The 13,008-nt window shown below is 40.1% G+C and overlaps 1 long non-coding RNA gene across 1 annotated transcript; it reads right to left on the bottom strand.

Annotated features, from left to right (window-relative positions):
• Positions 1-6,696: 6,696 nt before the first annotated feature.
• On the bottom strand, positions 6,697-11,596 carry LOC114706465. Its single transcript, XR_005090689.1, has 3 exons — positions 11,330-11,596; positions 10,135-10,252; positions 6,697-6,798 (listed from the first exon to the last, which is right to left on the bottom strand). It is a non-coding gene; the product is annotated as an uncharacterized LOC114706465 (long non-coding RNA).
• Between the last annotated feature and the right edge of the window lie 1,412 nt (positions 11,597-13,008).

The following is a 13,008-nucleotide window of genomic DNA, read 5'->3' as shown; positions in this document are numbered from 1 at the left end:
AACAAGATGATTCATGTTGGGAGCTCATCATTTCAGAAACACTGACCATGTGATTAAAGTGTTAAGCCTTTGAGTCATGAGAACTCACCCTGGAAGGGAAGTGATACTGAAGACTGAGTTCACTCTATCAAAAACTCACACCTATATAATGAACCCTGATAAATCTCTGAACATCAGAGCTCAGATGAGTGCCCCCTGGTTAGCCTATTCTGTATACTGCCACTCATTAATATTCTGGGAAGGAGATGCATCCATGGGGTACATGGAAGTTCCCTTCATGGGATCCTCTGACTTCACCTGATATGTCCCTTACTTCAGTTCTGCTTTGTACCTATCTACATTTAAAAAAAAAAACTATAATTCTAATAGAGCCGAATCATTAGTTCAGTGTGCCATCCTTGTAGCTCGTAAATCTGCAGACGTAAAGGGATCCTGGAACTCTGCAGGCAGATGACTTGAAGTAATGGCATCGTGCAGAGCTCCTGAACTTGAAGCCTGAGTCTGAAATGAGGAAAGTATTTGGAGGCATGGCCTGAACTTGAAGAAAATTTAATTAGCAAATAAAATATTTTTGGCTATGGCTTACCAGAACAGCCATAAGAAACATTTTGGAGATGGCTGAGGAAATAGAAGGAATATAATGTACCATATCAGAAAAGAGTTGTTAAATTTTCTAAGAGTTATAGTGGTATTGTTTTCTTGTGCACTGACAATTTCAGATATATATTAAAATACTGCCTGAAGTGTTATGTATCAACCTAACTCTCAAGTGCCCTATCAAGTAACATGTATATATATGCATACACAAATATATATCTATATCAAGTTATCAAAATGTCAACAATTGAAGATTAGATTAAACACTGACTCTCCAATTGATCAATCCAAAACATTTACAAATCATAATGAATTTTTTGCAATACATCAAAAAAAAAAAAAAAAAAAAAAAAAAAAATGTCAACAATTGATGATACCATCCAATTAACTTTTGTTTCAATATACTCTTAGGAAGAAGTTGAAAGGGCCTCCAAAGGGTCAGGCAGCATGCAGGCTCCATGGGACATGTGGCTCTCCTCAATGTCCATCCACAGGACACAGGCTGTCCCTAATGCGGCAGGCACAGGGTGGGACACCAAGAACAACAGGCGGTGCCAGTAGAAGGTTGGCTGTCATCTTCTTAGACTTGCTCTTAGGAAGGTCACCCAGCCCAGGATCAGCCACCATTAGAGGCCCACATCAGCCTCACGGCACCCACAGCACCTGACACACTAGCCATGGGGATCAAGTTCCTGAATGGTTACTGGTAGTGCAGGTATTGGGGGACATGAGAAAATGCTGATGGAAGGGCACAAACTGCCAGAGAAAATGTGAGTAAGCACTGAGGATCAAAGTGACAATAGGTAACAATGTCACCCTGTCTGTCTGAAATTTTTTAAGAAGAACTTAAATGTTCTACACCACACACATACACACAAAACAGACAACAATGTTAGTAAATAGAGGGTGTTGTTAACCTGATTGTGGTAGCCATTGCCCAATGCAATCCATACAAACTCAAAACAGTGCAATGTAATGAATATGATTTATTTGTCAATTATACATCATTAATCTAAAGACAGGAGAATAAGGAGAGAGAAATTGGTAGAGGGTCCACACCATACAATTCTATCATCAAATAAGACTTTAGAAATCTAAGAATGGACAGAGAAGCCAGTATGCTTCTAAATATACACAAAGGGATCCTGTAGAGTCTCCAGTCTCTGGTATATGGGAAATTCTCATTATATAAAGAGCTAAGGATGAATAAATAAGTACATATGTCAACCAGTACTATCATATGGATAACTGTTGGCTGCCTACCTAATTTCTATGGTCATCTCTTTCAAAAGAAGATCTTTGCAAGTATCTGTGTAATGCTGGATAAATGTGCAATCCATGTCCATGGAAAAAGCTTGATTCAGAAATATATTTTCTTGATCTGACAAACTGAATTCTCTTTACCACTCACTGCAAGGGATGTCATTCCAGCCCCAACCAGAAGATAGATGACGAATTTCAACACATTCTTCATTGTCCATGTCGTTGTTGGGCTCACCTGGGTGCCAGAACCTGGAAGGAAGGAAAGAGCATCAGGGTGTTTCCCACAGTAATGCTGAGAAAGAGAAAACAAGAGTAAGCAAGATGAAGATGCGGTGGGAATTTGGGGAAATCAGATTCAGGTGTGTACAAATCAAACGTTCTCCTCCACCCTGGTCTGACGTGTCCCTAGAAAGCAGGGCCCACAACACTCAATATTCTCTTAGCTTGTTACTTAACTGGTCTCTCAGAACACATCCCAGAGTCTACTTTATTCTACTTCATCCCTAGGTCTTGATACCCAGAGATTGTCATTCCATGTGCTTACTTACATGATGAAAATGTCTCTCCTTATTCTTGTATTTTATAAAGGTTTTTTTTTTCATTTTACAATAGTTTTATTTTAGAGACTGAAAAGATGTTTAAAATACGTAGATAATCTACTTATTTCTAATATCTAGGACAAGTAACTTAACATCCTCAATTCATACTTTTCTTCTCTGAAGACTGAGAATGAGAATAACATTACTACCTATATCTCACAACAGAAATCAGGATAGAATATGGGAACATACTAAGATATTGGAGTTTTTAATTAATTATAATCATACAACACATAACAATATCAGAATGCGAGCTTTTGATTTATGAGAAATAATCAGTTATGATCTTGATATTAATTTTTATTATAAATCTATAAATGAGAGCTGGGAAGAGGACTCAGAAATTAAAAGTGCTTGTGATTTTGCAGAAAGTGTGCAAGTTCTGTTCCCAGCACACAGATTGGCACAGTCACACCACCTGTGACCTCAGCTCTCGGGAATTCAACACCCTCTCATGAGCACAATGGGCACACAAATACACATGGCACACACTCAAGAGAGACACAGATATACACACAAATAAAAATAAAATAAACCCTATTGTTAAATATGTAGAGAGACTGAAAGCATAATAAAACCTACCATGGTGTAGCACTTTGTTTGGATGCCCTGGGTACTTATGCTACACTCTTCAAACTCAGTTTCCTCATCTGTCCTGAGAATATCAATGACTTGTGTCTCACAGGACACCTTGATGAGGACATGGGGATAAAGTAACTCCATCCCCAGCACTCACACCAGGAGTGAGCTCTTTTAGTTTCATAACCAACAACTGGAACACCCTAAAGTCTTCTCATGCTACAGGACCCAGGACTCCTCTAGGTAACTCTGGACTCACGTGGCACTTTCATTGTATGGTGTCTGATCAACCCATCGCCACTGTGGATGACCTGGATCCGAAAGCCCAATGTAATAGTCAGCTTTAGGATCCAGGATCTTGGTGATGAAATCCTAAGAGGAAAGAAAGATAAAGCATTCAGCCTGGATGCAGTGATTCCTTTTCAATTTCAGAATTTTCATTAGATCTTTTAAAAGTTATTTTAACTATACAAAATTATAGATCCAATATGATGCACATATGGAAATATATAATAATCAAATCCTATTCATCTCTCTAGGTCCATCAACAGATATCAAAATATTGACTAATACTCACTCACTATACATTTGAGAGGTACACTGTGATAATTAGACTGACTTTTTTCTGGTCACAATGAGATGAGAAGACAAAGAAAGGATCAAGGAATAGAAGAGCCACCCACAACCCCAGGAGTGCCATCTTCTCCAGCTGACCAGGACACAAAGTCATCACTCAGAGGCCTGATTTCCATGACATTGGAAACAATCTCTGTCTGTGATCATAATGATTCTCATCTCAGACTCACTCCCTCCTTTCTTCTTCAACAACAATCTTGAAAGTTGTGCATGAGAGAATTTAGCAGATTTAAGCATTCTCCATTCATAACCTCAGATATTTCATTCATGGCTGGCTGTGACTCTCCTGATTTGATCCCCTTTCCCTAGTCAGTTCTGCGCCCTCCTCTGTTAGGCAGTGGGTACTACAGGAAGCATTAGAGTGCTGAAATCACAAACTGCTCTTTCCAACAGAAACATTTCATCCTTCCCTCCACCCTCAGATGTTGCATTTCTGTTGCCATGGTTCCTTGTGGGTTGTTCAGCTTCACTGAAGCAGGGGCAAGGTGTAGAATGCCAAGGCTGAAGCAACCTTTCTGGCTTCCTGAAGGAAAGTCTTCTGCCACATCAGCAACACTCATGTCAACAAAACTCCCTCTTAGTAAAAAGAGGCAGACTCTCCCCAGGATGCACCTGCTCTTCCTGGCTGTGGATCACCATCAGATGAGCACCCATGCTGGAGCACTTCTCCTCACTCTCTCTCCAAGATGCTGAGTCACTCATAGTGAAGTAGCAATGGGAACTAAATGGCTTCCAATCCTTTGGGCAACATCTCTAGACTTTGTCTTTGGGGGAAGAAGGAAATGTAAGTGCAATGTCATAAAGTCATTTGAAAACTTGTTTGATGTGGAGACCACATGGAAGCTGGGGCTCCAGACTTCTCCAGATACAAAAAGAATCCCCTCTACCCTCAGATGCCATGCAACCCCAGTCTATCACTGTGGACACCAACTTCAAGGTTCTTTGTCCTTCTGGGGTGCTGTCAGGAAAACAGAGTGTAAGGACACTGAGTTCCTGAGGACATAATGCCAAACAATCTGGGTCATCAAAGAATAAAACTCACAATACCAAGAACCAGAAAGTTCTCATATTACATAAATATAAAAATATTTATACATGAAAATAATGCATGTTATTAACCAAGGCAGGAAAATGTCAGAGTTACTAGACGGATATTTTTAATTAGTGGTGATAAAAGTGGGAGTCAATATATTGCACGAAGCAAGATAACAGAACTGTGGATTTATCTAAAACCTTTAAAATGCCCATGATAGGTGTTACATAAAGAAAACAAAATAATTCTGGAAACAACTTTTAAAAATATAAATCATCAACAAAGAAAGACATAAAGAGCTGAATGGAAATTTTTATCTGAAAAATATATTTGAAGTATTCCAGAGTGTTAATTGCATCCTGAAGGCAACAGAGATATCAGTGAACCCTCAAGGGCAGAAAAACTATAATGAAACAGAAAAATAAAGTCTCACGTTAAAACCCTAAATATCTAGAGATGAATGAAGTCTCCGTAGAAATTCCAAGATTCTTCAACAGATAAATGAACAAAACAATCTCAAAAATCATATGGAAGTGAAAAAAATCCTGGATAGCCAGAGCAACCCTGAAGGAAAAAGAATGATGTTGGAGGTATCACCAGACCTGACTTCAGGCTACACTATAGAGCATGGTACCACAACAAAAGTACACACATTGATCAATGAACACAAAAGACAACCACAAAAATGAACCCAACCAGCTACAGCCACCAAACTTTTCACTAGAAATACATATCGGAGGAAGACAGGCTCTTCAACAAACTGTACTGTGAAAACTAGGTACCGATGTGCAGAAGAATGAAGCTAGATCCATAGCCTTTCTGTGTAAAAATTGACTTCAAAATAGACCCTAAATGGATTAAACACCTTACTGTGAGGCCTGGAACCCTGAAATTGATACAGAAAAAAAAAATAAAGACAACAGATCAAGATGTAGGAATAGGCAAAGACTCCCTAAATGGAACTGCAGCCTTCTTCACAGCAAAGGATCCAGTGAGAGAAGAGAGAGAGAGAATTGCTGAGAAAGGCAGGAACCCCAGACAAGCTCAAATGGTCTAGGGAAACACGTGTTTCCCAAAAAGTCTGTTGACAAAGACAGTAAGCAAATTTCCTGTTTAGGACCAGATGGTGTATTTCCAAAGACATCTCAGTTACAGATGTCAAAGACAGTTGAGAATATTTGCTTACTCAGGGCCAAAGTGATGGATAGCGTTAAGCACTTCCCTTTCTTTCCTAAATCTAAGTAATAAATGTTCATCAGTCCACCTCCAGTTTAATTTTCTAGAAAAACAAATTCTCTATTCAAATCTTGAGTAAATTACACATTGTAGACACTGTAGCAGAATGGAACAAGATCATTTCTCTCACTCACACACAAACACACACACACACACACACACACACACACACACACACACACACACACACACACACACACTTATGAAAACACTTGAGGGACTACAGAAATGCCTAAGTGGTTAAGAGTGGGTACTGCTTTCACAGAGGACTCAAGTTCAGTTCCCAGCACCCACAGTCTATGACTCACAACCATGTCTAACTCCAGCTCCATGGATCTGACACCCTCTTCTGCCTCTGCAGGGACTGCACTCACATACACCAATCCACACACAGGCACAAGAATATATATGTATTTTAATTAAAAATAAAATCTTAAACACCTGCCATTAAGCATGAATCCCTGGAGACACTCACATTCATACCATTAGATTTGCTTTATTCTTTCTGGAGCTCCTTTCTGTTTCTATTAAAATTCTGCTCAGCCACGTATTGCTTCTCCCTCCTTGAAATTCTTTGTGGACACTAGGGGGCACACATCCCAATTATGTCTGATTGGAGACTTATAAAAATGACTCCACAGGCATCTGGTACAGAGTGTGTGGTATGAAGTCATGTCTCCATAGTGCTCATTGCTGATGGAGCTACCTGAGAATCGTGTTGAAAATGCTGGTTTTAGACACATTAAGTTTTACCTTTCGAGAGTGAATGCTGTTTTGTACACTCCAGGTCAGTGTAATTCAGTTCTTTCGTAATTGCTTTTTCATCAGGAAGCTGAGTATGTTGTTTAAACAAAGCTGTAAAACAGAATAAAACAATTCATTTTTCTGGTAGTGCTAAGACTTTTTTTTTTACTTTTTTTACTTTTACCTTCTTACATTCTTTGTAGAAACAAAACCTTTAAATGTCCAGTTACCTGAGTCATTAGAGTCTGCCTGGGACAGATTCCCCATCACCACAGTGTGGAGGCTGTGGCCCTAACACTTGGGTATTAGAATGAGGAAGAATGGAAGTCTCAGGTCATCCTTAACTACACAAGTTACTATACTTGGTTGGTTGGTTTAGGAAGCTAGTTACTTTAGTTTAGTTGGCTAGTTGGTTAACTCAGTTGGTAACTTAGTTATTGATTAGTTGATTAGTTAGTTAATTAGTTAGATAGTTAGTTAGTTCATAGCTAGCCTGGGCTACATGAGACCATACCACAAAGAGATATTTTTCCAATCCCTCACAGACAGTATTACCCTGCTCCTAGTAATTTATGACCACAGATATTTTCAGGAAGATCTGGAAAGACAGGACAGAACCATGATCCTGGGGAATTTTGAACAATTAATGGAGGGTATAATAAAGACTACATCTTAGCTGATATGATCTATTAAGTATGTGAGCAATCCCACGAAAGGTGAGGGAGAAAAGAGCTAATCCAGAGCACTTCCAAGTTACATGAGCACGGAAATAAAAGCCGGACACTGATCAAAAGGACTTTGTTTTCGTCCTCTTCTTTCCTGTATCTCCCTCCACCCCAGCTAGCTCAGAATTCTCAGTGTCCCCACATTATCACGGCGTTCCTAGCTTAAAACTAACTTGCCTTTCCTAGAGAAATTGAATTTTCTTTCTTCTCTTCTTCATCTCCCACTTGTTCCTGGAGACACTAGATTCTGGCTTTTCCTTCTGCTCATTTACCAAACACTCCTGAACTAGATGTCAATGGCCCATCATGTCCACTGATCAGTCATCATCCATGCGACTTCTCACATTACCCTGCCCGCTTCTCTTCCTCCTTAATTGTTGTGAGACAGTGGCTCCCTCTGGTTTTGCCTGTCCTGTTTGCTGCTGTTTCCTGTGCTCTTTCCTACCTGTTTCCTTCTACACCCACCACTCTTAAAATGGAACATTGCATCCAGTTCCCTCTGTATCTCTCTTTCTCCTCCAAATTCCTCTTCCTTAGTGATATTCAATGTCCTGTGTTGTTGGTGTTGGGGTGGGGAGTAGAAGTGGTTGCTTTGTTTTTTAATCTATTTTTGTTATCTGCTGCCTATAAGCAAAGGTCTTCTAAAATGTACACCTCTTTCCTAAATCATGTTAATATGACATCAACTAAACTGTGCATCTGAGATTTAGGTGAACATAAACAAAACTTAAATCATCATATTCCAACTCAAACCTGCTGCTCATATTCTTCCTCTTCAAATAACTTCATAATTGCTGACTTTATGAAATCAGAATATTAAAGTCATATCTCACTCCTGTGTCCCCTAATCCTCAGCTATCAATAATTGACCAAAACATCACATCATTTTGATCCAACTTATCTCCTCTTCTGAGCATCACTCACATGATCCTTGGATCAAACCCCTAATGCTGCTCAAACGGATTCTGAATCAACATCCAATTTCTCCTTCCCTTCATTTTCACACTCTGTAAGAGCACACTTCTCTAAGTCAGTTTTAATTTTATCATGGCCTGCTTCACATTCTTCAGTGAATCTCCATGACTGGCGCACATTGCAAAACTGGACACACTTCTTATCCTTCCCTATATAAATATCCATTTAGACTATACCTTTGCAGTTCCCTTCTCAAGAGACTGTTCTATGTCTACATCGGCTCATCTGAGCTGCTGTTAAGAGACCTTTGGTTTCTAAAATACACAAAGGCAAATGTGTATCCACTCCATCTTGGGCTTTGCTTACTGCCACCATCCTTCCTGAAAGTCTGAAGTTGCCGTTGGAGGCTGGGTTGTCTGTTACTGATGTATGACTCCATGAGAATGAGTAAGTTCACCTAAGACCATGGGAATCTCCAAGAGAGACCAGTCTCGGCCAAGCCACCAAGAAAGATAAATAAATAGTTCAATTAACATACTAAGTTTTAAGTTGGTTAAGGTTGAGCAACAGCTACTAAATAAAATAACATTAAGAGTGGATGCCTGTGTAAAATGGTATGCACTGTTGTGTGATCTGAGTCCAGTTTTGTCTGCCTCTACAGTTTCATAATTAGTTCTCCATTGTTGGAGCCCATGTAGGTTTCCTAGGGCTTTACCCAGCAGGTCTGCATAAAGAGGATGATTGGATCACAGGCCTGAGTACCAGGTGTCTGAGATGGTCTCCACTTGTCTGTGCTGGGGGAGGTCTTTTGCTCCACCCATTGGCATTCCTTTAAAAACCCTAGGGCAGTGACAGTCGGGGTCCAAAGGATTAGGATCCAGGCCCACACTAGGATATCCTGTATTGTCTATCTTTTTCTCTCCCCTCTATCCTTCTATCTAATATTTTCTGCTGCTTCTACTCAGGAACACTCTGGGGAAATGTGGGGGTGTGATGGCCCCCATACTCCATGTTGCACTGTACATGACAGTAATGTATACTCATATTTGCTCATATTTCCCATGTCCCCACATGTCTAGGACATTACTGGCACACACAGGTCTAGGTGTCCTCTGCTGCAAACTTTTCTTAGCCCCATGTTCTTACTTCTTACTCCTCACCTGCACAGCATTTCCCATGCAATTTTTAAGCACTGCTTCACTTGACTGTTCTCTCTAGTTTCCTGACACTGGGGACTGTAGCTATTTCTGGACTCTCTGACATGCTGCCCAATATATAGTAAACGGAAATTACTAATTATTGCATGAATAAATAAAACATAGACATAAAAATATAGCTTATGCTCTTTAGTTTTTGATAAACTTGAAGGCCAATCTATAAAAATTCCACTATTTTCCAAATTAGCTTTCAGGTCTCACACAATCTGGAACAAAAAATAAATGATTAGAAGGAACTCCACTGGAGCACTGTTCCTGGAATAACTCTGTCCATGTCTTCTCATCCCTCTTCTCATTCTAAAATATAGATGTCTATGCCTCCAAATGCTGCTAATGAGGAAATACAGGTTTGTCCTCGTTACTGGATCCTAACACAGGATGCACCAGGACTTCCCTCTGTGACACCAACAAACAAATGCATGCTTCTCCAGTGAGATTGAATGACTTTTACAGAAGAGATTCTGAAACAGAAAAAAATTTCCGATGTCATCCATCCCTCCAGAGAGTGTCTGCCTCAGGTTTCTGGGTCACCATCTGTCTAATGAGTCACTTTCCTTCTCCGTGTGTAATTCTCCAAGGGACATACTTACTGATCAGAGCAACTGAGAATAACATTTTCAATAGCAGTAAAAGTACTATGAATGAGGTGAGGAGCAACTTGGAGAATCTGTGACAATTTTCATGACTACATGGTCTTCTTTTGAGAAGCTGAAAGACAAACCAAATTCACATCTTCAGCTCTGTTCCTATTTCTTCTTCTTTCTGCTATTCTACTCTTTTTGTGCATGATAATCACTAGTAACATGATGTCGAAATAATAGGAAAATGCAAACAGGAAATATCAGTTTAATTATAGAGACATTGCAATATGTACAAAATCATTCATTCCTGACACTGAGAATGACTGTTGTCAGTATTTTGATATGTACCTTTCCAACAAGTTAAAAGCTTTTACATATAAATGTATATTTTCCACAATTGGAACATCATAAACACTGATTTGTGACCATCATTTTCTTAGAGATTATATCACTACACTTTTAGCTTATGATTATTTGTTTTGTTTTTGAGATAGGGTCTTAGTAAGTACCGCAGGCAGACTTTGAATGCATTATGTAGTCCAAGATGGCCTCAAACTCACAGCAACCCCACTGCCTCTAACTCCTGAGTTTTGTGACAACAGGCTTGGCTTGTGCCAGCACATCTGGATGAACATTATTCTATATTATCATGTCTTCTTTATCAGTTTTATTATGGTTGCATAGTATTTATTATATGCTTTTAAAGACTTCCATCTTGCTTCCAACTTCAAATATGCAATAGTCAAGAAGTCACATTTTGTGATACAGTCACCACGTTTTAGTCACCACTTCTAAAAGAGTTACAAAACTTCACAACCATGGGTGAGGTCCTGGATTTTGTCCCCATCTCGGGAGGGAGAGAATGGAAAAGATACTCAACTCTTGAATGCCAACACACTATGACATGTCAACAAATGGAGGGGGAAATCAGTATGACATAATTTACCTAGAAACAATTTGTTACACTTATGTATGTGTGTTTATATGTAGAAAAGATACAATAACATGTATGGTGGGATTTTCTCTAGATGGTAAAAGGCAACACCTTCCTTCTCCATTGTACAATCCCACAACTTTTCACATCTGTTTAAAGGTAACACACTTGGTTGAGACTCCAGTGACCCAGAGGCATGGCCAATGGTTAACATCATCTTTATACTTTATATCATCACTCACTAGAAGCATCAAAAAAATGGTTTCTTACCTGGAGGAGATTCTGCATCCATGTCTGAGAAATCAAGTTTATTCATGAGGTTCTTATTAATATAAATGTTTTCTGAAAATGTGTTGAGAAGAAATTTTCCCCTGCCCTCAGAAGATGTGTGCCATCCCTTCCTTATAATAGGTCCTGAACAAGAGACAAGTTATTCCAATACCAGCTAGAGATGAGAGGAAATAACAGACAGCTATCCTGATCATACACCATGAGATCGTACTCCAAAGGGAGCATTGCAGGTGGAGAATGCACTTAGGATCTTTATACAATCATAGAAATACCAAGAATTCAATGGGGGAGAGAAGAAAACAGGAAGAAATGGAAAAGAGGAACCTGACAATTAGAGAAGTCAAACTCCTCACAGAATTGTGATTCTGACACTCGGTCTGAGCTGACCTCTACAATAAAGCCTCCATTTCCCATCTTGTGCTGTGATTCCTACTCCTTCCTGGTCCCTGTAGAGTTGCCTCCTGACCTCCCTGAGGCTTTAACACCACACTCAAGTCGCCCCATGCACAGAAGCATTCTTAAACACAAAGACACCTAGTATACACACACACCCTAGACTGTCCCACCTCATGGGGACAGTGTCTTCACCCTGCTCAGTCTCTGGAACCCACGACAACTCTATCTGATGCATGGATACTCCCCTAAACCTGCCTGAACTCTGACAACTCAGTTCTTCCACACCCCAGCAAGGATTTCCTCATTCTCTTGAAAGTCACTGAGTTCCCACCTCGTGTTTTTGACTCCCACACTCTGTACCTTGCCTGGTCCACGGAATCAATGCCTGGTTTACACACTGTGAGGAACTTCCCCTCAGTCTGCTGAGTCTCCTGACCCCAACCTGACTTACAGCTAACACTGCACTGGGGCCCACCCTCACCTCCTCAAGTGCTGAGGTGTCACACCAGGCTGGCCTTGAGGACCCTCTGCTCACTCACTCATTCAGAGTTCCGACTTCCCACAAGAAGGGGCCTCAAGCATGGATGCCTTCTCCCGCAGGTTGAGCTCAGAGGCTCTGCACCTGCCCATTCTCAGACACAGCTCACTTTGTCACCTCTCAGGCTCTGAAGTCTCACATCCGGCTGCCACTTGTGGACTCACTCTCCCATTCAAGACACATTTCCCCTCACTGCTCAGCCCTCCGCACAGACAGATGATTGTTTCCCCATACCCCACCCTACCATGGAGGCCTACCCTGCCCTTTCCTGTATAATGTTTTACTTGAAATTGTATTATTTAATATGGAAAATTGAAAATTGTATTATTTTTAAAGTATAAAAGAAGAACAAAAGAATTAGTAGTTCTCTATATGTGGTTCAAGGACCCAACGATTCATGCATACACATCCTCCCAAATGTAACCACTTATCCCAGGAGATCTACCATTCAAACTCAGTTTACAAAATTGAGTTCTAAAGTTACCTCTCTCTCCCTTGGGAAAAAAAACACAATATGCATGAACTATACTCTGTCATCAACAAATTCAGGACCTAACTGGCTTACAACACCAAGCACTTATTTCTCAATCAGATTTATTTGTGCTTAGGGTTTTCCTAAGGCTAATTCTGCTTGGATCCTTCCATGCATTTCCTCATTCTGGAGCCAAGAAAACAGAGTAGTTAAGCATGAAATATACTCTTCTATTCTAATGTGGTGTTCAGG

This window comes from Peromyscus leucopus, unplaced genomic scaffold (assembly GCF_004664715.2).
Source record: "Peromyscus leucopus breed LL Stock unplaced genomic scaffold, UCI_PerLeu_2.1 scaffold_713, whole genome shotgun sequence".
NCBI classification, from domain to species: domain Eukaryota; kingdom Metazoa; phylum Chordata; class Mammalia; order Rodentia; family Cricetidae; genus Peromyscus; species Peromyscus leucopus.
The sequence above is the reverse complement of the archived record's forward strand: the minus strand, read 5'-3'. Positions and strand labels throughout refer to the sequence as shown.